Raw genomic sequence first — 25230 nt, 5'->3', positions numbered from 1 at the left:
GTGTGGTTTTTTAGATAACACTCCTCTGCTGTCCTATTTGTCATGTACATCTCTGCTGGCTTGTTCAGGCGGGGAGTAACCCGCGCTGCACTACAAGTGCTGGAAGAGAGCAGACAGGGAGAGGTTTCTGTACTCAGAGAAGTAACAGCCATCCTTGTAAAATACCACTGCTCCTGAGCGTAACACAGAGGATCTAGAAGGTAATGAACATTAGCACTTTGTAACTGGCTCTTTGATTCGGGTGTCGCAGTTCAGTGTTTGCATGGTTCTAGAGTGGATAGAAAACAATGCCCCTTTCTAGCTTCTTTTTTTTTTTTTTTTTTTTTAAATTTCCCCTTACTTCGCTAAACTTGGGCTATTGTAAGGAATCTGAACGGCTGCAGATTTAGCAGGACAAATTAGGCATCACACAAGTGGTTTGCGGAGACTTAGCAAAACCCCACAAGGTTGTTGTAGTTGCAGCCCGGAGAGCTGGTGGTCTGTTGTGTCTTGCAGATAATTGCATTCCCACAGCAACGTGTCCTTTCACAGTAAGTTGTTTTCTGCATAACAGGTAATGATAGAATTTTCTTAGCTGTTGGTTTAAGAGTCTTAAGAAGGTGTAGTGCTGCTCATATAATTGTTCAGAGGCTTACATCAATGGAAGCAGAGAAGGCGGCAAAGGTAGCTCGCTGTTCCACTGTGTGAAAATAAGTTTAGTTTATGGGAAATGCTCAAACCTTGCATCTTTCTCACAACATTTCACTGTTAAGACAATGTTTTAAAATCTGTGAAAGTAATTGCTTGGGATTAATTATTATAAAGCTTCAGTATGCTGGTATTTTATGCCCTGGTAAAGCATTAGTGGATTTACAGGTAAAGAAAATGTAGTTTTGATTAGTGCTCCCTCATTTTGTGATAAAATGAAGTCCTGTACGATAATTAACGGATAATAAGAAGCAGCAGCTGTATGGCCTTAGATATATGTAAACTATGGCTCACTGAAATGGAGATGTGAAAAATAAGGAGAAAAATTGGACCTGATTTTGAGTAACCTACAGAAAGTAACTGGTAAACTCATGATCACTTCTCTGTAAACAGCCAAATTTGTTGTTAAATACCATTCATATTTTGTTGGTATAAGTTTATAGTTTTTTAAATGCACAGCTAAATTGAAAAAGAATCTAAGAAATCAGCAATACTTAAAAATCTGTGATGGTTAAGTGAATTGTCCCGAGTTGTTCTTCTGCTTACTGTAGCAGTGATCGGGAATGATCACTGCTTCACATGATACCACTAGCTTGTTTGTCTGTCAGGCCCCTAGATTTAGCTCGTGGCATTCGGAAATTTGGAAATTTTAAAAGTCCAGACTAGCGTAGTAACAAGGACCACAGTGTGTTAGGTGGTAATATCAAAGTGAGAGAACACACGCTGGTATTAAATTCAGACACACCTAGATCACCTTGTATTGTGGTATTTTTAAATATATATATATATATATATTTGTCTTGTTTGTTTTCCTGAAGTAGAAATTTCATGATTTTTCTGAATTGCAAGCCTGGAGCCATTTCTTTTTCTTAATGTAGTCTAAATTCCTTTAAAGTACTTGAAGTGCAGCTACGGTTAGAGTACATCATGGATTTTCAATTGAAGAAAGACTTTTTCCTGCATTTCTGTCATAAAATAATTCAACAGTTGTATCACGAAGGGGAGGAGGTAGCATATCCCATCTGCGACCACTTTAACACTCAGTCAAGCAAGGGACGTATTATTTCCCCGTTCTGAATAAAAATGCTGGATGCATAGAGTTGCGTGTGTCCTGTATTAGTACAAAATGGGAAAGTCCTGTTCTTGACCTACAGTATGTCTTTTTCTTTGAGAAAGCACAAGCTACTGGTGTTGTTGCTGCCTGCTGCTCTTTTTCCTTATTTATTTTAGCTGCAATGTGTGTGCTGCTCAGCAAAACGGAAAGAAGATGTGACAGAAAGCCGTGAAGGCTGCTGATGTGACAGAAAGTCTCGAGTTTGCAATGTATATGGCCTGCCTTTAGGCTTGACCCGAGGCATCTGGGGATGGTTTAACTTAAGGCTAAATGAAAAAAAATGTAAATAGGAAGCTGTCCTGGGAAGAAGCCCAGGAAGTGAAATTCAAATAGCCTTTGCATAAGCAAATTCAGCTGTTTTATCCAGTGATTGTGGTTAGATTTTAATGTGTTTTTTCCACGCGTCTTAAAATGCATGGGGAGATTTATTTGTTTATTTATTTATAACCGCTGTGTGGGAAAACAAAGCGCTCTCAAAAATACGTCTGCAGTGATTGCACTTTTCTGGCTGTTGGTGTTTATTTTATCAGGAAGATTTGTAGAGTTGGCAGTGGTTTTGCAAGGCTTTATATTGTCTGGATTGTGCCTTGCTGTAGGCCAGCTAAAAACTTGGTCCTGCGAGCACAGTGCACGTGAGTAATTCCGTTTGCTTGAGTAGTCCCGCTGACGAAGGTTAGTTATGTTTATACGGGTCTGTAGCAGTGAACCCTGATGAAAATGATGCGTATGGCTGGAATAAAATGGTTATTCTAAGAGGTCAGTAGTTTCTTCCAGATGTTTGTCTTGTGTTTCTGTACTCTGTTCCACTTTCTGGCAAAGATAAGAGGATGTTTTGACTGCAAGATCAACAACCTTGGATCGTTTCCCCTAAGATAATTCATAAGCACATGTTTTTTTCTTCCATTTTGTTTCACAGGTGAAGTTGTTCAGACTTCAGAAACAAAGCCAGTTGATTAGTTCTGCATTAGTTCATTTCAATGCATGATTTCAGCCTTGTTCATTAAAACTGAAGTGGAAGACCTGGATCTGAAGGACCTCTGTTGACAGGAACCACTAGCCTGGAGCACAGAATTCAATAATCATTGATTAATACAGTTTACTGCTGATTTCTTTTTTTTGAAAAAGGCAATTATTCTTGCCAATATCTTTTATACATGAGCCTTCTCTTAGAATTTGAAAATTTTAACCTGTAATAACAATGCTTTAAAGTGCAATATTGTGGAGGAGGGGAGAAAAAACCAAGGCCTATTTAACACCGATCCCAAAATGTTGTTCCACTGAAGCAAAAGGAGTAGACAGATTTATTGTAGTAAATATTAAATGCATTAAACTGCCTGTCAAGTGCATTGATTATTTTATTCATTTGGAGGTAAATGGTTTCAGGTACAGCTTTAGAGAAGATCTGGCTGCTGCTTTGTGCTGTATGGCATCCAGTTGTTATTAAAGCATCCAAGAAAGTGAACGTCTGCTTCCTTTGCTATCGGAGGCCAGCAGGGATACTGAAGTTACAGTCTGGGTTTTGGACAGGAGATAAGCCTGTCTTTGCATGGAAGTAGAAAATGCATGCACGGGTACATGACAGCTTGAGGTTTTTGATAGAATGTAAAAGATTGAAAGTGGCAAAAGAAGCTGTATTTTTATTTTGATATTGATCTCTGCTAGAGCAGCTCAGTGTTTTTTCTTCAGATGTGTGAAAGACCAGAAGGCTGTGCAATGAAATGGGCTTCTGACGTGCTGTCACTGTGGAATAAATCATTTAATTCTGGAGCTTGGGGTCACAACGCAGACAACAAGACACAAAGGATAGGTCTCCGTGTCTGCAGTCACACTGTAGTTATTCACAGATCTGAGTGAAGGTAACAGTGACGCTTGGCAGGTGGGTTGTGGCTTGCCTTCCTCTGAGCTTGTATAGTGACAGCAATTATTAGGGAAAAAAAAAAAACACCAAACACTTGATGTTGAAATTTAGACTCACATATGTGTGTCTGTATATGTGATTCAGAAATCTTTACTTTTAACAGAAACTTACTTCAAGAACTGAATGTACAAAATCCCCTTATGCTGCTCTTCAAGTGTCGATAAGCCACATTTCCAAGCAGCGAGACAATTTGAATTGTAGAGGAAAAAAATGAGCAACTTCCCTAACAGGCAAAGTTCCTCTGTCCTCAAGGGCTATGACCACTTCAAACGTCTTTGGGTTTGTATCTGTAAATTATTTCCCAGCTCTGATTTATTTTATTTTTTTTTTGCCATAGGGAACAAGAGTTCCCTATTGTGTTTAATCGACACAAAAACCATATTTTGTGTGTTGGCGATGTCTCCCTCGCAGGCCTGTCCAGCAGCAGGCTGCCTGCTTGTCCTCGGGTAAACACTTCTGTGCCTCCAACGATCTGATGGACAACACTTGGCATGTGGGGATGCCAGTAATTTCTTATACTGATATTTACTAATAGCTGATAAAGAGTAAAAGCAAATCTTAGCCTGTCATTTCTGGAAGAATGAATGAAGTGCAGGATAAAGGTGTTTGTGTGTGTGTTTTCTTTTTAACTTCATGTTTTAAAAACTTTTTAGTTAGCTAGTATTTTATTACCTCCTTGACAGCCTACGTATTTATGTTTATAGAGGGAATTGGGAGCAGAGGGACTGTGTGAGCAGGCTCAGGGATGGGGCAGCGCAGCCTGCATTGACCGGAGCTGAGGTCCCCATCACTTCTGCCCTCAGCTCTTCCAGGGCTGTCCCAGCACTAAATCCTGGGGATTTTTGCTGGGTTTTGGGGGAGGCTTTCTCGGGATGCTTAATCCATGCCCATCTCTGCTCATTAGCAGACATCAGTACTGTTCTCCTGGGTGTACCTTAGCACCACATCAGGCCTCAGGCCACAGTCTCATTAGGAACCTCAAATACAGTCCCGGTGAAGACAGAATGTTTTGTGGTTTGTGTTTGCCTTAGTTTATCTTGACCTGCTGATGGGTCTGAAGGCTGAGAAGAGTTTTGTCTACATTAGATTTTATGAAGCGTTAATTAATACAGAGTAAGAATGCTTTATTCCTAGCGAAGCTGTCTCTTCAGAAAGTCTCTTTGCTGCAGGGAAGGAATGACTCTTCCCTTTCTCCTTTCCCTTTCAGTCCAGCGGAAACTGGGATGTAGATTTAAGGTACAGAACATCCATGCAAATGAATGCAAATAGGCAGACTTTCTCCCCTCTGTGTAATGTTTTCTGTACTGAACAGAGTGTCTCAATCTCAAGATTGTCAGTCTGCTCTGGGGAAAAGGTTTGTGACTTTTGGATAGCCTGTAACTCTAGAAGCCATTCAAATCTGTGCCATTTTGAAATTATTGAAACATGCCAGTCTCTCTGCAATTTGTTTTTAAACTATTCTAAGACTTAAAGCTGTCTAAAAATACTCTCAGCATTTTTGGTGGAAACTTTGTTTTTACTAAACCACTATCCTAGAAAATGACAAAGGCTTGATTTCACTTCCTCACTTTATTTAATTGGAAACCCACACACGGAGAAATGTGACAGAATGAGATTTGTTTCTAGGAAAATTAAACTAACTGGCCCACATATGTGCTAAGGGGAGATGGTTGGATGGTATCAAATTAAACAAGTTTGGAGTGCTGCTATAGCAGACGTAAGCAGTGCCCAGCAGAAGGACAGCTTCCTTTCTTCAGCCACGTCACGCCTTGGTTCATTCAGGGTCTCTTGGGCCAAGATTTTGTTTTGTGGGCTTTTTTTTCCTAGCTTTTCTTATCACTTGAAGTTCAAGATCCAGCAGCTCTTACCCTGCTACATGTTTGGCCTGTGGCTGCTGCTGAAAATTTTGGCTGTTGTATGGCTTGCACCTGGAGGAGGCCTTGGTGGGCTTGGCGTGCTGGGGGTGAACGTGGCCACTGCGCCTGGGTCATGTCTGGGCTGCAACAGCTTGAGTGGCTGCAGGGACTGGGGACAAACTGGATCTGCTCCCAAAACAGGTTAGAAGGTTGTGTCCTGGCCTCAAGTCCGGCTGTGGGTAGGCCCCGTCCCTTGGCACAGCTGCCTTCCCTGCCACGGCCTGGTCCAGCTTCTGGTCTCCTTCCCCAGAAGCCCTTTTAGCGGGTGGGCGCTGATGACGCAACAGCTCCCAATTTTAGTCATTTTGGGTCAAGTTGGATCCCACACTTACTTAACTGGACTTTTATTTGAGTCAGGGAAGAGTTCGTTTAAAAATACTTATAGCAAAAATAAAGGTTCACTGAAAATGATGAAGGGAAAAGAACTAAAGTGGTTAACTTTGAATGGCTTCAAAATATACTTGCTTTTTGTTTACAGTCAAAGTGTTCATAGCTGCGAGTCTTTTCTCATCTAATTAATGCTGGTTAGATATTGGTTATTTCTACAAAATCACTTTCTTTTTTCTTCTTTTGCAACAGAGGTAACTACTGAATTAAGGGGAAAAAAATGAAAAAAAAAAACCCTTTGCAATTATTATATTTTTTACCTTGGATATAATTCAGTGTTTTGATTCACTCCATTTCCTGTTACTAAACTGTACTGACTGATTGAGTAGCCTGAATAATTTATACTCATCTGCATGTGTTTGTGCCTGAGTAGGAGTTTTATCTGTGCTTTTATATTTTTGTAAATATAGTTGAATTGTCTTTTTGAGCAGTCTGCATGATTCTTATTTTAACCACAAAAAAACAAAATCTGGGCATACCAGATGAAAATAAGTGTAAATTCAGTGATTGCACAAAACTGAGATGCTGTTTTTGAAAACTTAATGTCAGGCTACGTAGGGAATACTAAAAATATGTAAATCTGTTGAACCAGGAATAGCTTTGTAAATTTTGAGGAAAACAGTTTAGGGTTGGGAGATTAAGTGAAGCATGTCTTAAATAATGTAATTGTTCCCAAGCAACTAGTGGCAACCATCAAGAGTAAAGTTAATTTGCTAATGGGAATACTGGACCCTTTGAAAAGCCATTTCAAGCACCAAGTATGTTTCAGAGATTTAATAATTAATCAAAGTGACTATATTAAATGTCAGTGAATATGTCCTTGCGTTGCTATCATACCTCTCTCTCAACATGAGTTTCCAGGCTCTTAATGATAACACAGGGAGATCTGTAATCTGATAGTAATGCTGGTGCACTGCGAGTTAAGATACCATCTTGAATGTTCTTGCTGCAAATTCTTAAGCTTGGACTTCAAGGACTGCTTAAAACAGGTTAACCCATACCCACATCTTGATTGGAGATTGCTTTTTTTTTTTCTCGTCAGAGCCAAACCCAGATATATAGGGCCAGATCTCTGCTGTCTCTCCCACATTGTTTTACTGTGCCGCTCCAACAGAATAGCAGATGTTGCAAGAAAGATGCCTTGGCTGCAGAGAGCTGCTTTTAGCATAGCAAGGTTGGCTGATAGAATTTGGCTTGGAGGTTTCTGGCTGCTAAAGGGGCATCTTGTGTATTAGCTGCATGTTTAACTATTCACAGGGTTGGTCCAGTTGCTCAACTGCAGGGCCACATTTGCTGAGGAAGGGCATAAAACCAATGTAATATAATGTTTGTACACGTGCATAAGTGTGCATCGATTCACTGGGACATCAGACGTAGCAGTGCAAGAAATTTCCAATAGCTACATGTGATACAAAGAATAATCTGAAATTGCAACGTATAGCATGTCTTTCAATGACTACAGTCATAGAAAAGAAGCGGATCTTTTGCACTAACAGAGGTCTCTCCGTAGTTGTGTCCTGTTAGTGGTAGTTGCTGTGCCGCAGCAAATTACTTGATGTGTGGGTGTACACACATGCACACACTTGAGATATTTTAAGAAAAGTCTTCCGGCCTTCTGGGAAGAAAAAAATCACTCAGCTGCTGAAAATCCACTTACATGCAGGCCAGTGTGCTGTCTAGAGTGGCTTGCAGAGCTCTCTAGAGCAACATTAAATCACTGAACCTTTGTTCCAGCTTCTTTGTAATATCCTGTTTTTGAGAGGGGCAAATATTTGATGTATTGTGATAGAGCAAGCATTATGAGTGAATATTTGTGCAATGAAGCTGGCTTATAATCATGCGGTAGACAGGTGAGAAAGGGCACCAGAACATAAGATTTGGCAGTGGGCATCACTCAAGCTTGTGGTTAGTCCTGCTGCTCGAGAGAAGATGCTTTGGACAGCAGGGATACTGTGTTGAGAGGATCTGTGTTGTAATGGGCTAAAGAACACTAGTAACTCTCTCCATCAGGAGAAAGCATTGCTTCTTTGGGGACTCGAGTCGCTCAAGGTGAGCTGCCATGTCGTATTTGTTTGTTATTTCCCATAGCTCCTCAAGTCAGAGATGGCAGTCACACAGCTTGAAGTCTGGAAAAAAGAAAACCTGAAGTTCCAAATGACCAAAATTATCAAAGGTCTGGTATCAAAAAAGACAATGGCCTTTTTTTTTTTCTTGGAAAAAAAAAAAGGAAAAAAAAGTTTGAAGTTTTAAGAAAAAGGCAAATTATAAGGTAGAATGATCTGTGGGGGCTGTGATTGCTTCCTGAGCTACCTTTTGAACTCTCAGAAGCTGTATGCTACTTTAGAAACAATGTCTGCCCGTGAGTGGTTGTACATAACCTTACATGAATAGTGTTTATTCATTAAGAAGAAAATGGTAATATGTGTAGACATGAGAACAGTAGAACAGCCAACTCATGAAAGGCAGTATGCAAAATAACAAAAACAAAACAAATAAGCAAATAAGCAAAAAAAAGAAAAAATATTTTTTTGCATGACCATACTTACTAGTAGATTGCATTAAATATTTGAAGGTTAGGTTTTTTCATATCTAAGTGGGTACTAAAAGAAGTGATGTAAAAATCTTTGCAACATAAATGTTGATTAGACTTAGTGAAAAGATTGCCTGAATAGGAGGACTTGGAACTTGGTTAGAGTTACTGCATGTATTTCTGCAAAGTTTGTTGTTCATCAAAGATCCAGTTAGTCAGTATGCTAAAGTAATGAAATAATTCATTTAATTGTGCAGATATGTGTCCTCTCTCTGCCCACAAGTTTTGTTCATAACGTTGATTTTCCAGGGCTTCACAAAGTTGGCGATTGTCTAATAGAAATTCCAGATTACTTTGTAGTTTTTAGCAGAGGCAATTCAAATATAGAGGTGTGTTTTGTCCTGTAATGGTGAGCCTCAGTCCCTTCTGAGGGAGCTGGTAGCTGCTCTTCCATCAGACGCGGGTTCACCCATCACCTGCTGGTGCACGGACGTGGACCTACACGGGGCTGCTGCTGCCCAGCCAAGCTGGCTGGGCTTTGCCCAAGAGGGCCCTGAAGGATGAAAGACGGCCAGGATGGAGCAGCTGGTTGGGTTTATAGTCCTGGCAAGCCACAGCTTCAGCATTATTGCACTACTTGAATGTGTTGCTCTACTTGAGCAGTATTCCCATTGTGAAGAACTATTTTGTGATGTGAGAAATAAGAAGAAACAAGACTTTAAGTTAAAAAAAAAAAAAAGTATGCACATTCAGATGAAAGAATAAACAATTCCGTCCCCTGTATTGTCTATGGTCTTAACATTCAGCTTTTACATAAGTTGAGTTATAGAGATGGATACTGTAAGCAGGTTTGCAGAAACCAAAGCTTTTGTTGGTAATGAGGTAATCTTGCTAGATGGAGCAAGAATTTTTAGGGTTTCTTGAACACTAATTTAAATGAAATTATCCAATAAAGAGTAAGAGCCAAGAGACTGCTGTGTATGTATCTTTCTCTAATTGAAAGCAGACTCAGGAGAGGTTTATAAAAATATAAACAATGCAGTGATTTTAATGTTAGTGGGCAAGAATTAGTAGAATGCTGTGAACCAGTATTGTTTTATCACTGAAACTGTGCTGTCACTTCAGGCTTTGAAAGCATTTTCTGACTGAGGGAAATATTTTTCTTCCTTTGCTGAGAAATGTCTCAACTCTGGAGGTAGCAAGAAAATACATTTTAAAAGGCAATTAAATATTTTTATGTGACTATTTAACAAACCTAAAATGGAAATAATAGTGTATATATATATATATATAAATATTTAAAGTCTTACTCTTCTAGAATGTCCCGTATTGCAAAGATGTTCAAATTCTTTTCATTTTGCTTCGCTGAAATCCGGGGATAATATCACGTTTGTACAAGATTTCCAGAGTGGTAAAACAGTGATTCGAAGACTGAAAATCATTGTTTGCTTCTATTTCCGCCCATAATATTTACTTTTCTATAGTTTTCTTTTACAGCCACTTAATTAGCTGTCCTTGTTTTTGTCAACCTTTGCTGTGAAGTTTGGAGAGAATTAAAAACAGACAAAAGTATCTGTCATATTAGAAGTCTTAGAAGGGATCTTCCACTGGATTTACAATATTAAGCTATTTTGTTTCTAAACAGTTGAGTTCAGGTATGTCCACTTGAGGAAGTGGAGCACAAGCAGCCTCATTCTGCCGGTGCTGTGCTGATGGGTATGTGTGAGCCAGCCTCGCTGTGCATGGCTGCGGTGAGCAGGGTCTCAGCAGCGCGTGGGGCTTTGCCACTTGGTTTTGCTTTCCACCCACTCCAGCAGATGCATTCGGTGACAGAGCAGAGCCTGGGGCTCTTTGTTCTCGTTCAAGTAGCTCTACCCTGGGTTTCCCTTCAAATTTCACCCTTTCTTCCTGTTACTTTTCCTCCTTATGTATATTATTATATATGTTTTATACGTCTAGATACTATCTACACACACACGTATATAAAGGGCATTAATACATAAAAAGGCAGCCTCTCTCTTCTCCCTGTTAGGAGGAGAAGGGAGAGCTGATGGCTGCGCGCCCAGCCCCTCAGCAGCACGGTGCTGCCTTGCACTGAAGCGTGAAGTAACGGAGAGGCATCGCCCGAGCCCTGGCTGCCACGCGTGACGGTGGCTTTGCCCTGAGAACATGTCAGAGTGCCTTGAAAGACTCTTCTGTCAGGAAGTCCTCTGGGATTAGTTTCATTTCCTCTGAGCGTTTTTCCTTTCAATCACCTTCATCCCCGCTTCCCAAATTGCAGGTAGAGGAACTGAGTGGGGAGATGAGTTGCCAGGGGTGCTTAAGCTACAGCAGAGCACAACATCCACCCCTGGTCTAGAAGGAGCTTGCAACCCACAGCTCATGTGAGCAGCCGCAGCTCCGTGGGGTCATGTTTTGCATTTACCAGGCCCAGCTGGGCAGTGGAGCTACAAAGCAGAGCCAGGTTCTGTTCAGTGGTGCACTGTGGCAGGACAAGAGACAATGGGCGCACGCTGGGACACAAAAAGTGTTCAGGCAGCACTTCTGTGCTGTGTGGGTGCCTGAGCATGGCGCAGGCTGCCAAGAGAGGCTGTGGGGTCTCCTCCTTGGAGACCTTCAAAAGCCGCCTGGACGTGGCCCTGGGCAGCCTGCTCTGGGTGGCCCTGCTTGGGCAGGGGTTGGGCCTGGTGGGCCCCAGAGGGCCCTGCCAGCCTCAGCCCTTCTGTGGTTCCGTGAAAACAAAGTAAATTCCCACCCCCATCCTGTCGTTTTCTATTGAGTGTCAGAAACTGTCAGGGCATCCTTTTTCCCCCATCTCCTTAAAGACCTTCCTGGCTGTTTACCCGATTTCATGGTAGCCCTGTTGAGCAGTGGCTTTAGAAGTGGTCCAGATGGGTGAGATGCTTCCAGAGGTGGTCAGCCCTTTGTGCTGCACATTGCTGTAGGGGTTGCTGGTGCTGCTGCCCAAACCTCCCTCTCTGAGCTTTGAGGGAGGGACCCTGTCACCTTACCAAGTGAATTGTATGGGCATGAGATGGATTTATACACACAAGTGTACATGTACAATGCAGCTATGTAAATATGAAACTAATTTTCAGTTCTCTGGACAGTTTTTTTCCAAGTACTCCCCATACAAGTTATAAACTGTTACTCCTTTGCTCTGTGGATTCTCCATCAGTTGAGTTTGGCAGTGCAAGTGTAACACTGGGCTCCCATTGAGCAGTTGTTTCACAGTCTGTTTTGGAGAACCAATGCTTGTTAAAGTGCTAATATTGCTGCTGAACTTGTGTGACTGGCTTTTCAAATAAAACTACTGAGAGTAGAGATTAGCACAGATAAATTCCTGTGCAGTAAAAAGGGGAGTTACTTGTTGGTTTTTGTTTGCTTTTCCCCACATTATAGTCTTTGGATACTACAGCTGCCAATTACTGCATGCTGAGAATTGAATTCCTCCTTGAACATCCTTCTTCCCCTCCAGTGACCTTTTGTTGGACTTGACCTACTCCTCAGTGTTGTCTCCATCAGTAACAAACTTTCTCCCTAGCTTGCTAACTTGCGGAAAAAAACTAAATGACAGTGACCACCCACTTCAAAGATAAACTGATAAACCAAAGCACTGCTGGATATAGCAGAAAATACGACCCAGTAGAATAGAATATAGTAGAATAAAAAGTCAGTCAGTCCCTAATGAGCAGTGGTCATTTCCTACAGAGGGTGATCTTAACAGCAGCACCCGTAAAGGAGGTCTCCAGAGTTATTTTCAGACAGAGGAACTGTCCTCAGACACTCAGCTCTGCTAATATTGAAGATGGTAAGGCTGTTTGTATGGGGAAATCATGAGGAAACTATCAGCTGAAATCTTCGTAACTTTTATTTTCTGGAAGTATTGCAAACCAGCACTTTGACAAGACGCTGGGAGAAAAAAACCTCACATAGCTGTGGACTCAAAAGAAATTTTGACATTTTGAATTGACACTGAGAATCGGAACAAATGGTGTTGTGAACTAGTTGCAAATATCGAAGGATTCCCCAGGTAAATTTTTGAAAGAAACTGGAATGTATGTACCTCCTAGTGTGGTTTGTTGGCCTGGAAACCGGACTGGACCCTTTGCCCAGTCGAAGTTTGCCCAGCTTGTCAGAACAGGCAAGCTTCTTAAAGAAGCTTGGGTGAGCTCTCGAGTGTTCAAATGACCTTCATACTCTAGATACTGGGAAGACTCAAGCTGTTTTCATACACTAGGTTAGCCAAATGGTGGACTGGTATGTGCTTGAAATCGGGAGACTGAAATAGATGATCCCCAAACGTTAGTCTGATGTATAATGTATATGCTCCAAGATGCTGCATGCGAGCCTGTGCTTCCCATATCATCTTCCTGTTTGAGGCTAAAAAACGCAGTGCAAGTAATAAGTCTGCTATTACTTGTCAAAACAAACTCCTGCAGGTTTGCTGTCTGTGTGCATTAAATTTCAAGACGACACTGCTACAACCCAGTGGAATTTTAGCTTTTAAATGAATACAGTGAAGAAAAATTTCTCAAGGTATCCTCAGTAGAGCTGTCGTAGCTAAATCCAAGCAACAAAGAAAGGTAACAATATATTTAAACTTCAGGGGATAGTTCATTTTATATGACACTTAAGGTTGTCTGTCAAAGACATCATAAAATTATTGTGGCTGAGAGAGCAGGGAAGTATGTGAGGTTTTTATCCAATTGTAGCAGGACTCATTTTAATAAAAATATTAATTTGTTCACGTTTGAAATCTTGCATGCAAAGACGGAGCATAATGTGGACTTCAGCTCTGATGTCCACTGATCATCCCAGTCATTGGATGCAGGAGGGTGTTGTACTGAAGGACTGCCTTCTACAGCCAATCACACTGAAATCCATGGCATTTTCAGTCCTAAAAAGCATGAACAATTTATGCTATTTTCTGTGCTTCCTAACAGTTGAGAAGGGATAGTGTTCTGAATATTTTTACGAGAAAGGGTCCAAGCCTGTTTGTAAGTATCTCTGTCTGAAAGCCTTCATCAGAAACGGGCAATGTGACTGTACAGGTATTATCCCCCGTGTCCCTTTGGGGCATTCAAGTCAAAAGCCGCAAACTGAGAGAGGCCTTTGTCAGGCCTGCCAGGCATCTCAGCGGTAGCTCGCTAACACTTCACAAACACTGCACCAGGAACGTGGCTCAGCAATCAGTTAAGTTGGAGAAGCCAATACCAGAAAGGGAAATACCCACTAAAAAATGTACTTTTTGAAATGTAGAGCAAAACGGATGTTATTTCTCATTCCTTCTGGGCTAGCCATGCCTAGACAGTGTCTCAGTGTAGTGCATTGCCCATTAGATCTAAACATGTTACTTAAAAGACAAAGGATATAAAATATTGTAAACTGAGTCTGACAGAAATATAAAATTATGAGTTTGTATTTAGGATGTCACTTGTAATGTGTTGTTGCTTAGAGAGGGGTGAAAACTGGGAATACCAGAGTAAGGCTGGATGTTTTATTTCTGATTCAAATTAAAATCTGCCCTTCTGACTTTGACAGAAAGAGAAACAAAAATAATTGGAACACCTGTTGTCTCAGCTTCTAGAGCTCCTTGCCGGTTCTCTAAAATGTTATGCCCAGTTAGCACTTGGTGCCTTGCTTTTTTCTGAGAGGTGGTGCAAGCTACGTCTCTCTTTTGTTAGCTTAACCCAGTTCTTGGTGCTCAAGCACTACTGCAGCCCATTAAAGGTATTATCCGTGATTCAGTTACTAGTGCTAAAGTATCTACCAGTGTCACAAGAGAACTTGAAAATTGTTAATTTGTTAAGTACTCTAGATGAAACACATTGGGATTAATTTATCACTGGAGAAACGGTTATGCAGTTACAATAGATACAGGCTGGGAAGGTGAGGAGAGGCTGCTGCTCTTCATGTGAGGTGATGCACAGAGCTCTGCCTTTGTAGAGAGGATCAGTGGGCTGAAAGCTTATGGGTCAGGATTGGAGCACAGACCGATGTGGGTGATGTTTTGGGTGTCTGCTACCCACTGTCTGATTAAGAATAAGTAGATGATACCTTCTTCAAGCAACTGGAAGAAGCCTCACATTTTCAGTCCCTGGTGCTCAGGGAACTTAAACCACTTTGTTATCTGCTGAAAGGGCAACACAGCAGCACACAAGCGTTTCAAGAGGTTTCTGGAGTGTACCAGATGATGATTTCCTGGCTTAGGTGGTTGTTAAACTGACAAAGACGGATGCTTTCTTGGAACTCTTACTTTCAAACAAAAAAAGAACTCATCAGGGATGTGAAGGTCAAGGGCTGCAAAGATATGGCGATATGGTGAAATTCAGGGTCATGCGAGGAAGGAACAAGACAAATAGAAACACAGGGCTGGACGTCGGGGGAGCAGACTTGAACTTCTTCAGGAACTTGCTTGGAGTGTGGTCCCAGAGAGAAGAGGTATGGTAAATTTTCAAGGATTGCCTCCTCCAAGGTCAAGCATAGTCCTTCCTGACATGCAGAAAGCCAGGCAAAGGGGGCAAGGAGGCCTGCATGGATATCAAGGAGCTCCTGACTAAACAGACATAAGAAGGAGGTAATGCAAGAGGTGGCAGGATGGACAAGTGACCCCATATTGTCTGAGCATTCAGGAATAGGGTTAGGAAGGCAAAAGTCCATCTGGAATTGAATTGGTGAGAGAGGTGAAGGACTACAGGGAGGATTTCTAGAGCTAAGCCAGCAGCATAAATATGAGGGAAAATATGGGATCTTTACTGCTTGTGTTAAAGGTGTGACAGGGGACTCAGTGCCTTCTTTCTCTGGACTTCTGCTGGAAAGACTTCCCCTCAGGAGTTCCAGGCCACTGAGACCAGTGGGAAAATCTGGGTCAACGAAGACATGCTGCTGATGGAGGAGAATCAGTTTAGGAAACACTGAATGAATTGTCAATGGGGATCTGATTGCATGCACCTATGAATGCTGATGGAGCTGGCCAGTGTCATTGCAAGGCCACTCTCCGTTGCCTTTGAAATGTCATGGCAATCAGGAGAGCTTTGTGAGGACTGGAAAATTAAAAAATGTCACTTCTGTCTTCAAGAAGAGCAAGGTAGAGGATATAGGGAACTACAGGCTGGTCAACCTCACCTCAGTCCCTCGAAAGGCGGTGGAACAAATAGTCCTGGAAACCATTTTCAAGCATTTGGTGGACAAAAAGGTGAGTGAGGGCAGTATGCATGAGTTTAAGAAGGGGAAATCGTGCCTGACCTACCTTGATAGCCTCTGCAGTGAGGTGGTAGCCCAATGGATGAGCAAAGAGCAGTGGATCTTCCTGACTTGGCCCTTTTTCTTCCTTATGGTCCTCACAGAGAAACTATTGAGGTACGGATTAGGTAAATGGCCTGCAAGGTGGATTGAAAACTAGCTGAACTGTGAGGCCCAGAGAGTTCTTCTAATCATCACTGCCAAGTCCAGCTGGAGGTCAGCTGTAAGTGATGAGACCAATATTGTTTAATGTCTTTAATGACAGGTCAGAGTGCGTGCTCAGCACGTTTGCTGATGACAGAAAGTTGGGAGGTGTGGTGGCTACATCAAATGGTTGTCCTCCTTTCAGAGGGGTCCCCACAGGCTGGAGAAATGGGCAAGTAGGAATCCCAAGAAGTTCAGCAAGGGAGAGGGCAAAGCCCTGCGCATGGGGAGGAACAGTAACAGGCACCAGTGCACACTGGAGCTGGCCAGCTGGAAAGCAGCTTGGTAGGAAAGGACCTGGGGGTCCTGGTAAAGAGTCCAACAAAGGGCCATAAAAATGACTTAAGGGACTGCAGTGTCATTCCTGTGAGGAAAGGCTGAGAGAGCTGGGACTGTCCAGTATGGGTAAGAGGAGCCTCAGGGGGATCTTACCAATGTGTGAAAATACCTGCTGTGGGGGGAATGAAGAAGATGGAGACAAGCTCTTGTCAGTGCTGCCCAGTGACTGGACAAGGAACAATGAGAACAAAGCAAAATACAGGAAGTTTCACTTAAAGGCAAGAAAAACGTCTCATAAGCATACAATGAGAGATTGCCACAATAAAATATTAACAAATACACAGTAAGCAGACACCTTAATAGTATTGCTGTGTACAGTTGTGCCTGTAACAATTTACAGAGTGCCTTGTCAAGGACAAGGAAGTTATTAATCATTGTAAGTAGCAAATTGATCTTGGTTTTATAAACTCAACTGAAAATAAATGCTCAGCAGAAAATGGGTTGACTTTTATTTTTTTTTCTTCCATTTTGCTGTTGTGCCAATTTCTGCTGTCATGATTTTAGCAGTGTTTGTCAAAAATGGGAATGATTACATCCTAAATACTGTCTGGAAGAATATAAAATTCAGCAGTCTTGTGACTGAAGCAAATGAAGGTATCTTGTGCTTGTGTGTGTTACTAGCAGAAAAGGAGTACTAACACCCAACCAAAACTTATTTTTCAATTGGCTGCTATACATTGCATATACATAGTTGCTACCCTAATTATTATTTAATTTTTATTTGCACTGATTATTTATTTTTAACATGACATTTTCTATTAAGTAGTATATATGTACTTCGAAATTATGATTGTGTCATAATGTAGATACGAAGGGTATAATCTCTGTGTGGCAGAGGAAATAATTCTTAGATCATGTGTAATAAAATGTGAAGAAGAAGGATTAATGTACCTCCATGCCTACAGACTACAAAAATGATTGTAGCAATTTCTAAGCGAAGATGTATAGGAGAAAGCAATTCTTTAGTCTAGGTCGTAAAGTGGCCTGTCTTTTTCTAGGATCTTGACTGCTTAACATAAACACTTCTTTATTGTGTCCATTCAGTAATAAAATCTTGTCTCCTCTAGATGACAGATTGGATGCAGATGATGAACTCCTGGATCAAGTATAATATCAGAAAACGCTAACATTTCTTGATGATTTATTTTTCTGCATTGTGTTATGTCTTGTCTTTATGATGTTAGATTGTTAATTATATTCCGTTGGTAAATAGCTTACTGTCGAAGCTGTCTGCTACTTATCTTCATTTATCTGTCTTCAGGGGATGAACTCTACTAAAAACGAGTAGAAGAAATTATTTGGTCAATAAGTGTGTAAGTGTGGTCTGTGATCGTGGTGTGTGATCTTATATTCTGTCTTTAGAAGACAGGTGAAATAGTGATTGTAAAAAATGACATGTAATGCAATCAATACAACCAAAACAGGAGTTTATATGCCAAGCTCTTCTTGACCGAGGTTGGGTGGGTATGACTTACACGTGGCTGTCAAATGTGACTGGCCTGTGTTTGAATTTCAGTGCAAAAGCAGCAGTGGTTGGAATATCCATAAATGCAAACCGTAAGAGAAAAGCTTGAAAAACGTGTCACACCTTGACAGTAAATGCTTCAGAAAATGAAAACTGGGCATCTATAACTGGGCAATTTATAACCGATTTCTGTATTTTGAGTTTGAAAAGCAGAAAAGCCATTTTCTCTTGCCATCCTCCATTGCACATCTGCACCTTCATCTTGGCACAATGAGTAGTTAAAGCTCCAAGTAGCAGGCTACCCATCAGAGCCAGCATTTGTCTTGTTAGGGAATGTAAGCGCGCCTGCTGTACTACTTTATAATTTATGTCACATGAATAGAAAAGGAAGACTTAGCAAGTTTTAGGGAAAAATGGAAAACAAACCCTTTGGTAATCTGAGAGAATAATGTGTGCTTAGCAGATGGCGATGTCGTTTTTGATTTGTATGTAATTATTATTCAGTTTTAGGTGGTGCTTATGTTCCTTGCTCCTGATGAGAAGATTCATTTGTACGCATCATTATTATCTCTTTTGACGTGCGCATTAGTGACATTAATCTGTGTTTTATTTTCTACAGCAGTAATAATGGGGTTGTCTTTCCCTAGCTTTATTATGTTGTCGTGCTTTCCGAAGTTGTCCTCATAATACAAAGGAAAAGTATAGCGTGGGGATCCATTGTGAGCAGAGTACCATTTAGTGTGCGGTGAGGCAACGAGTCTCATCTTCCCTACTTCCTCCTTGCCAAATTGTGGTGTGCTGTCCTTACTGGTGGGCAGGCAGACGGATGCTTCTTTTCCAAGCAGTGCAATTGAAAAATAGCTTATTAAACCTATTTACAAAGAGTGCGGCAATAGGAGCTTTATGCTTTTGAAAGGGACATTTAAATCATCTTGGCAGTTTATTCTAGAAATGCAAAAGATTGTTTGGGGGTAGTTAAAGATTTATTCACTTGAAGCTGGACTAAAATAGCTTCATTACTTTCAGAATATGAGCTGATAAAATGACTCACTTAGCTGAAATCATCCACATGGTGTTCTTCGGGAGTCTTGCGATCCTGTTTGCCTTATTACCAGATGCTAATTGGCCTTGTCAGACTGCTGAGGAAAGTTGGGGTGCGCTGTGCGCGTGTGACACACGCTAGCTAGCCCAGTGTGTGTGTGTGTTTTGTTTTCCTGTCATCTCGGATTCCTGTTTTTGCCTTCATGTTACATACTTTGTGTATTGAAAGCATTCCTCTGTCTCCAGTCAGAAGCTATTTTGGGAATTTCTATGAATAAATAATATTTAAGCTTACTCATCTGATTGTAATACTAATGTAGCAAAACACATGAGGTGGAACATAAATGGAGGATGGAGGTTTCACCTGGAGTATTTCTACTTCTCTGCTCATGTTCTTTATCTTCCTGTTTTGATTAAATATTTTATTTGAGGCAAATACTGCGGTGTATGCACAGTAGCCATATAAAATAAATGTAGCAATATTAAAAGCTGAAAGAATAAAATTCATTATTTTCATTATTTCTAGCCTGCTTACTATCCTTCATTTTCCCCTGGCCTCTTTTGAGAGAGACTGAATTTTGCCTCCGTTGTAGTACTTGGAATTCATTCTCCATCGTACAAAACCTCCGTCTTTACACCTGACTGAGTTTGAGTCATGGATACTTATTTGGGGAGAAAATAAGGACTTTTCATTGGGATGTTGCTGGAAACATTGCCCACTGCTTACTGGAATTTAAAAAATGAAGGATTGGAGGTTGTGACTTTTAACTGTCAGTGAGTGCTGAAGGTTTTCCATTCCTATTGATTGCTACAAGTCTGTAAATAGGGGTGAAAAAGGGGGTGATCTAGCTTCTATGTGGTCTCAGACCATACTTTCCTTTTCAAGAAAAGAAGCCACAGGATGGTATTTCTCTCTGTCTACTCATTAATATTTTCACATGAAGGAGAAGATTTTGCGGTTAGGATGTGATAATGTCGTATATTTTCTTTTTCAGTGAAGAAACTGAGGGCAAACCTTTTCCTAAATTTAAATGATGCGTGAGTTTTCCTGGACTTCAAGTGACTCCTGAAAATATAATCCAGTGTTTTTTCATGTTTTTATACAATGTTTTTTTTTCTAACTCTCTAGTAAGGCTTCCCAAATCCTCTGGGATTGTATTGAAAATTAAAGCATAATCTTGTTGTTCTTCATTTTTTGCAGCATAGAGTGCAAATGTGAGAAAACAGTTTAGGGTGTTTTTTGTTTGTTTATTTGTTAGTTTTTATATTATTATTATTATTTTCTTAGAGTGAACAAAGGTCTTTTATTTTGCAGGCATTCAATCCACAAACAAATAAGTCTAATTACTTGTTCATCCATGTGTTAAACTATGTGGCACACTTTAATGTGTCTGCAGTTCTGAATTTACTTGTCTGTTTAAAAATTGTGATAAACACCTCTTTATATTGTGACTGCTTAGGAGTAGGGTTATATTCATTTATGGCAAAACCCTATTGACTTCAATGTTGTCACACCAAGAGTAGTAACTCCTTATATTATTGCAGAATCTCAATTACTAGAGTCTTTGTTTGACAACATTTACTACAGTCATTACTACCTTTACTTACCTTTTATCCTTAATGTTTTGCTTTACTGGAACAATAATTGGATTTCTTGGAGGCATAAGCAGTTCATCTTTAGTGGAGTAACAGTAGTTTCTAAAAAAAATTGCTCAATATCTTTCTAGTGGAGGGAGAGTGCTATTGCCGTTGTATAGAATGGATCCATCAAAACCATCCCATGTAAAAGCCTCGTGACAACCAGCCACAAACAAAAGTAGTAAGGCTTTGGGCTGGATGGAGAATTACATGTTACAACCTAAATGTAGAAAATAATTTGATGTCCTCTAGATGAAAGTTTGGCTTTTGGTATTGTGTATCTAGAAAGATGTTTTAAGCAATTGCCTTAAAGATCATTCTGTATGTTTTGTTTTTCATACAACATGTTTGAATAAGCAGCAGAATCATTTATCTGTCTTTTTTTTTTTTTGGTCTTTTGGAAGGAAAAATGCTGTTGTTATTGAAGATCACAGCAGACCATAATTATTTGCCATCATTGTACATCACGTGTACAAAACAGTCAGGTACTGAAAACATTATTAGAAGTGAGAGACTATACTGAGGGTTCTTTTTTCCTAAGAAGTAAAATGTGCCAGTACATTTTCATGTAAAAGCAAGTAAAATATGCAATGTATACAGAGTCATTTTGGGTAACAAATAAAAAACAGGCAAAACACAAGTCAAAAAATCTCCTCTTAGAAAAAGAAGGTGAAAGGCCTTGCGGGAATAAATTTTCAAGGACCCAAGAGAATGCACATGAATTCATCGAGGAAAGGTCCCATGCAGCTGGTCCACTGCTTGGCAGAGTGCACAGCTTGGTGGGTGCAATGTGCACCCCTGCGGGGTGACTGCACGGTGTTGTAGTACTCCAGGTGTGCTCAGCCTATCACCCTTGCACTGTGTTTGCATGTATTTGTGTGAGAAAGCCTGGTCAGAAATACAGACAGATATTATTATCGTCTTTACAGTTTCTAGTATGGGTTAGAGGAGAATGTAGGTCCCACAAACAAGGGAAGAGCCGTGCAGCACTAAGCTCTGTATGTAATTAAACAACAATCACTGCCCTAAAGACATGCTTAGTATAGTTTGTGGCACGGGGGAAAAAACAAAAGGGGAAAGATAACAGAGAGCCACTGTTCTGATGGAGCTGTAAAGTTTTCAGCTGCAGTTTTGGTACAATTCATGAATGGCTGGTCTGGGGGTGGAGGGTGTATTTCAGACCACGATTGCATGCTTTCAGGAGGATAGGCTGCAGATGTTGTTACAGAACTGCTGGTTGAAGGCTGCCTGTGAGCTTACTATCATTAATTATAATTGTACTGACTATCAGGCCGTATCTAATCTTGTCATTTTTGTTGGAAAACTGTTGAGCAACTTCTGGTAAAGCCACTCAGGTAGCCTGAGATGTCCGTGACTAAAGGCTTTGATGGGTGACAGAAGTCTAACTGATAACATTTATGAACTAACTCTTCATAGTGTTAATAGGAAATGTCTTTTTTTTTTTTTTGATTTTTTTTTTCTTCTAATCCATTAGCACTATTACTGCTGTAAAGTCTTTTGCCGAAACCACAGCCTACCGCAAAAGACATGAAAATCATCTCTATCTGTAGATTCTTGGTGTCTTTGAAATTCAGGCCACTTGGGCTTTGGTAGCTAGATTTACCACCCCAATTCTAGTCATCCAAAACCAAAATTTACACGTGGATAGTATTTCTTCACTGAAATCCTTGCCCTCATTTTAAGTCTTTCGAGTACATGCTTTTGAATAATAACAATATTTTAATGGGAGCTGGTAATAAACTGAAACCTCTTCTTGGCACGGCATTCCCCTGTGCCCTATTTTCCCCATTGTCTAAAATGAATGGGCCTCCTCTCCTTCCGTGCCCTTGCTGAGTAAGCTGTTGGCTCTGGTGTGCTTCTTATGGATTGCTTCAGCTAAAGGACGTGGAAGAGGCACGCTTTTCCCCAGCTGCCTCCTGGGAGAGAATAAAGGGGCTACTGTTGATAAGAAGATGAACTACGTCTATGTGATCATTGTTTTTTTTCTAAGCACGCGTCTTCAGTTGTGCAAACCATAGATAGCCAGTGTCGGTCTGTGGTCTGAATCCAGCTCACAGGGCTTGATCAAGCCGTGTCGAGACAAGGTGGGCAAGCCCAACACAGCGGTTGGTTGGTGTGAGCAGTGGTATGGGGCATCCAGCAGGTTTGGGAAACTTCCCACATTGCCCACCTTTCCTGGTAGGCTTCTTGTTCAAGGATACCACATGGGTAGGAAGGATGGGTCTGAGCAGGATTGGGGCTGATGTGCAAGTCCCTCAGAGAGGGATGGTCTGGGCTGCAGCAGCAAAACACATTTGTTGCGTTTGGTACTATCTTCAGACCTTTGGTATGTTTTTGTAGTGCACGAATATCTTCCTGCACAATTAATTTTTAGCACAAAATTCACTAGTGACTGGATGTTTCTAAAGATGATATGGGGAGCAATAGTTAAAAGGAAAGATGGAGTTGATCGAGAAAGAAATACTGAGCATGGAAAGCCTCTAACTATTTTGGCTAACCTGTTTTCTGGCTTAAAGTGCCGTCATAGAGCTCTGCTGTGCATACAGCAAAGTTAACGTGGCTTTAATGCAAAGCTTGTTTTCCTGAAGCAATAGCAAAAAGCCCACAGTGATAAGGCATTTTATTTTTGTTTGTTGCTGTTCAGCACAGTAGAAAGTCATTTAATCTACGCAACTGAAAGTCATTTTAGGCTTAGCAGCATGTTGAGACAAATGATAAAGTCTTTAAAAGCCTCATTTTACTGGAGAATAACCATCCATAACAATTAAAGATATTAAAAAAAAAAGCTTTCAAAGAGGCATAACAGAAATTTAGCTTACAAAATTGATAATAAGTTGGGCTTTTCAGTTATGTACAGTTTTGCACTGAGAGTCTCACTGAAACTTCAAAACCACAGTGAAGAAGAGATAACACTGAAGAAGTTGGCAGGGTTTTTTGTTTTCTTACTCTTCCCTTCCTAGGCTGTCATTTCAGATAGGAGTTATACTTGGCTCTCCCTATTCTTTGTTGCTTTCTCTACTCACTTACGTATAAATATCACAGTTCATTCGATTTTCATTTTGAATATCTCATAACTCTTAATATTGCCTTCATGTTATTTGTTTCTCTGAGAAAAAAAAAAGACAATCTGAAATATAAATGCATTTCTTTCCATCATCATGAGGAGTATTGTGCTTGTTAGTCAGACCTATGCTTCGCCTCATAGTTTCCTTTTTTTTTTTTTTTTGGTACTACTTGATATTTTACTATGATGATATGTATGTTGTTATTCTTACTGTTGTGTTAATTAACTATTCATGTTCATGTGCTTTTATATTTTAATGAATTCCCGTAGGTTTTGGGTCGCCCCACAGGCATTGGCTATGGCCAGCCTGGTTCATGCTTGCTGTTTGGAAAAGCTGTCATGATGCATAGTTGTGGCCAGATAATAGCTTGCATCTGAGTCTGTTCTGACAAGCAAAAATATATGGAAACATCCATATTGTAGAAAATAAAAGTATATATATATATATAAACAGTAGCACGTTTTATCTAGTGTGTTTCTTCAGCTTTCACCATGCCTTATACAGTCTCTCTGATTCATGGTTTCCCTCAGTCCTGCAGTCAACAGAAACTTTTCCAGATCCCTCCTTTAGCATCACTCATGCTTGCTAATTAGAAGGCTCTGTTATGTTGTTTTTATTCATAGCAAGTAATCATCATTATCAGGCCAAAAGCTGCCAAACATTTTATGATGACTATTTTCTATCTTTACCAGTGTCAATTCCCCAAGTTAAATTTGAGGACACCCCAAGTTTTCAGCTTTCTTTCATCTTTTTTTTTCTTCCCCTTTTTGAGGGTTTGTTTAGTTCGAACAGCTACTGCTTCACTATGAGTGGCATAAATGTAGACTATGTGTTTGTATATCATTTCTGTATACAAGACTGTAGTAATGGTACAATTGTAAATTTTCATTGTCTGATGTAATACTTCACTGAATTTTAATTTTCCCCCCTTTTTGCTCCCCTACATCCTCATCTGGACAGTGTTAGGCACTGTGTTCATTTTTTTAAATTTATATGTGTGACTTAAAAAAATAATATTAATTCAAGCTTATTGCTTTCATTATTTTGAGAATTATGACTTCCATGAGTAGTTCCAAATTGTTCCCTGTTACACTTACTGAACTCCTATGTATTGTGACTTTGTGACTTCACTTAGGTTTATAATACTATAAATTCACAATTTTGAATTTTTGAGCTTTTTCACAGAGTTGTGGAAAAAAATTTCCTTCTTTACTCTTCCCATAAGATGGCTCCTTTCCCCTCTCCTCTCACAGCTCCTTGTAATGTACGTGCTTTACTCAGAACTCATCCTGTTTCCCATATACACAGGTCACCCTGATGAAATGATTAAATTGATTTTTTTAAATGTCCTGTCAGTCAGCTCGAAAAATATTAGCCCATTACTGGTTTTTATTTCACTGTCAGATCAGGAAAACTAACTAGGCATATTATGGTGGCTTTCAACACTCTTTAAAATTTAGGATTTTCATGAGAGCCATTGCTGGAGATCTTCAGCATCTCTGTGTTTTATTTCACTGTGGAATTAAATCAATTCCTTCTTCGAGCCATCTAGATTGTTTTTTTCAGTATAACTGCAAAATAACACTTCAATTTTTCAGTGTGCTTGATCTTCATAAATGAAATGTTAGATGAGTTTTTGCCTCCTTTTTTTTGCAAAAAT

At 40.3% G+C, this 25230-nt stretch overlaps 1 protein-coding gene across 22 annotated transcripts in view; it reads left to right on the top strand.

Moving 5' to 3' along the window:
• Positions 1-25230, top strand: part of GRIP1 (glutamate receptor interacting protein 1) — a 325281-nt gene that overhangs the window by 111807 nt on the left and 188244 nt on the right. The window lies entirely within an intron of this gene.

This window comes from Anser anser, assembly GCF_964211835.1.
Source record: "Anser anser genome assembly, chromosome: 1".
Lineage (NCBI taxonomy): Eukaryota > Metazoa > Chordata > Aves > Anseriformes > Anatidae > Anser > Anser anser.
The sequence above is the reverse complement of the archived record's forward strand: the minus strand, read 5'-3'. Positions and strand labels throughout refer to the sequence as shown.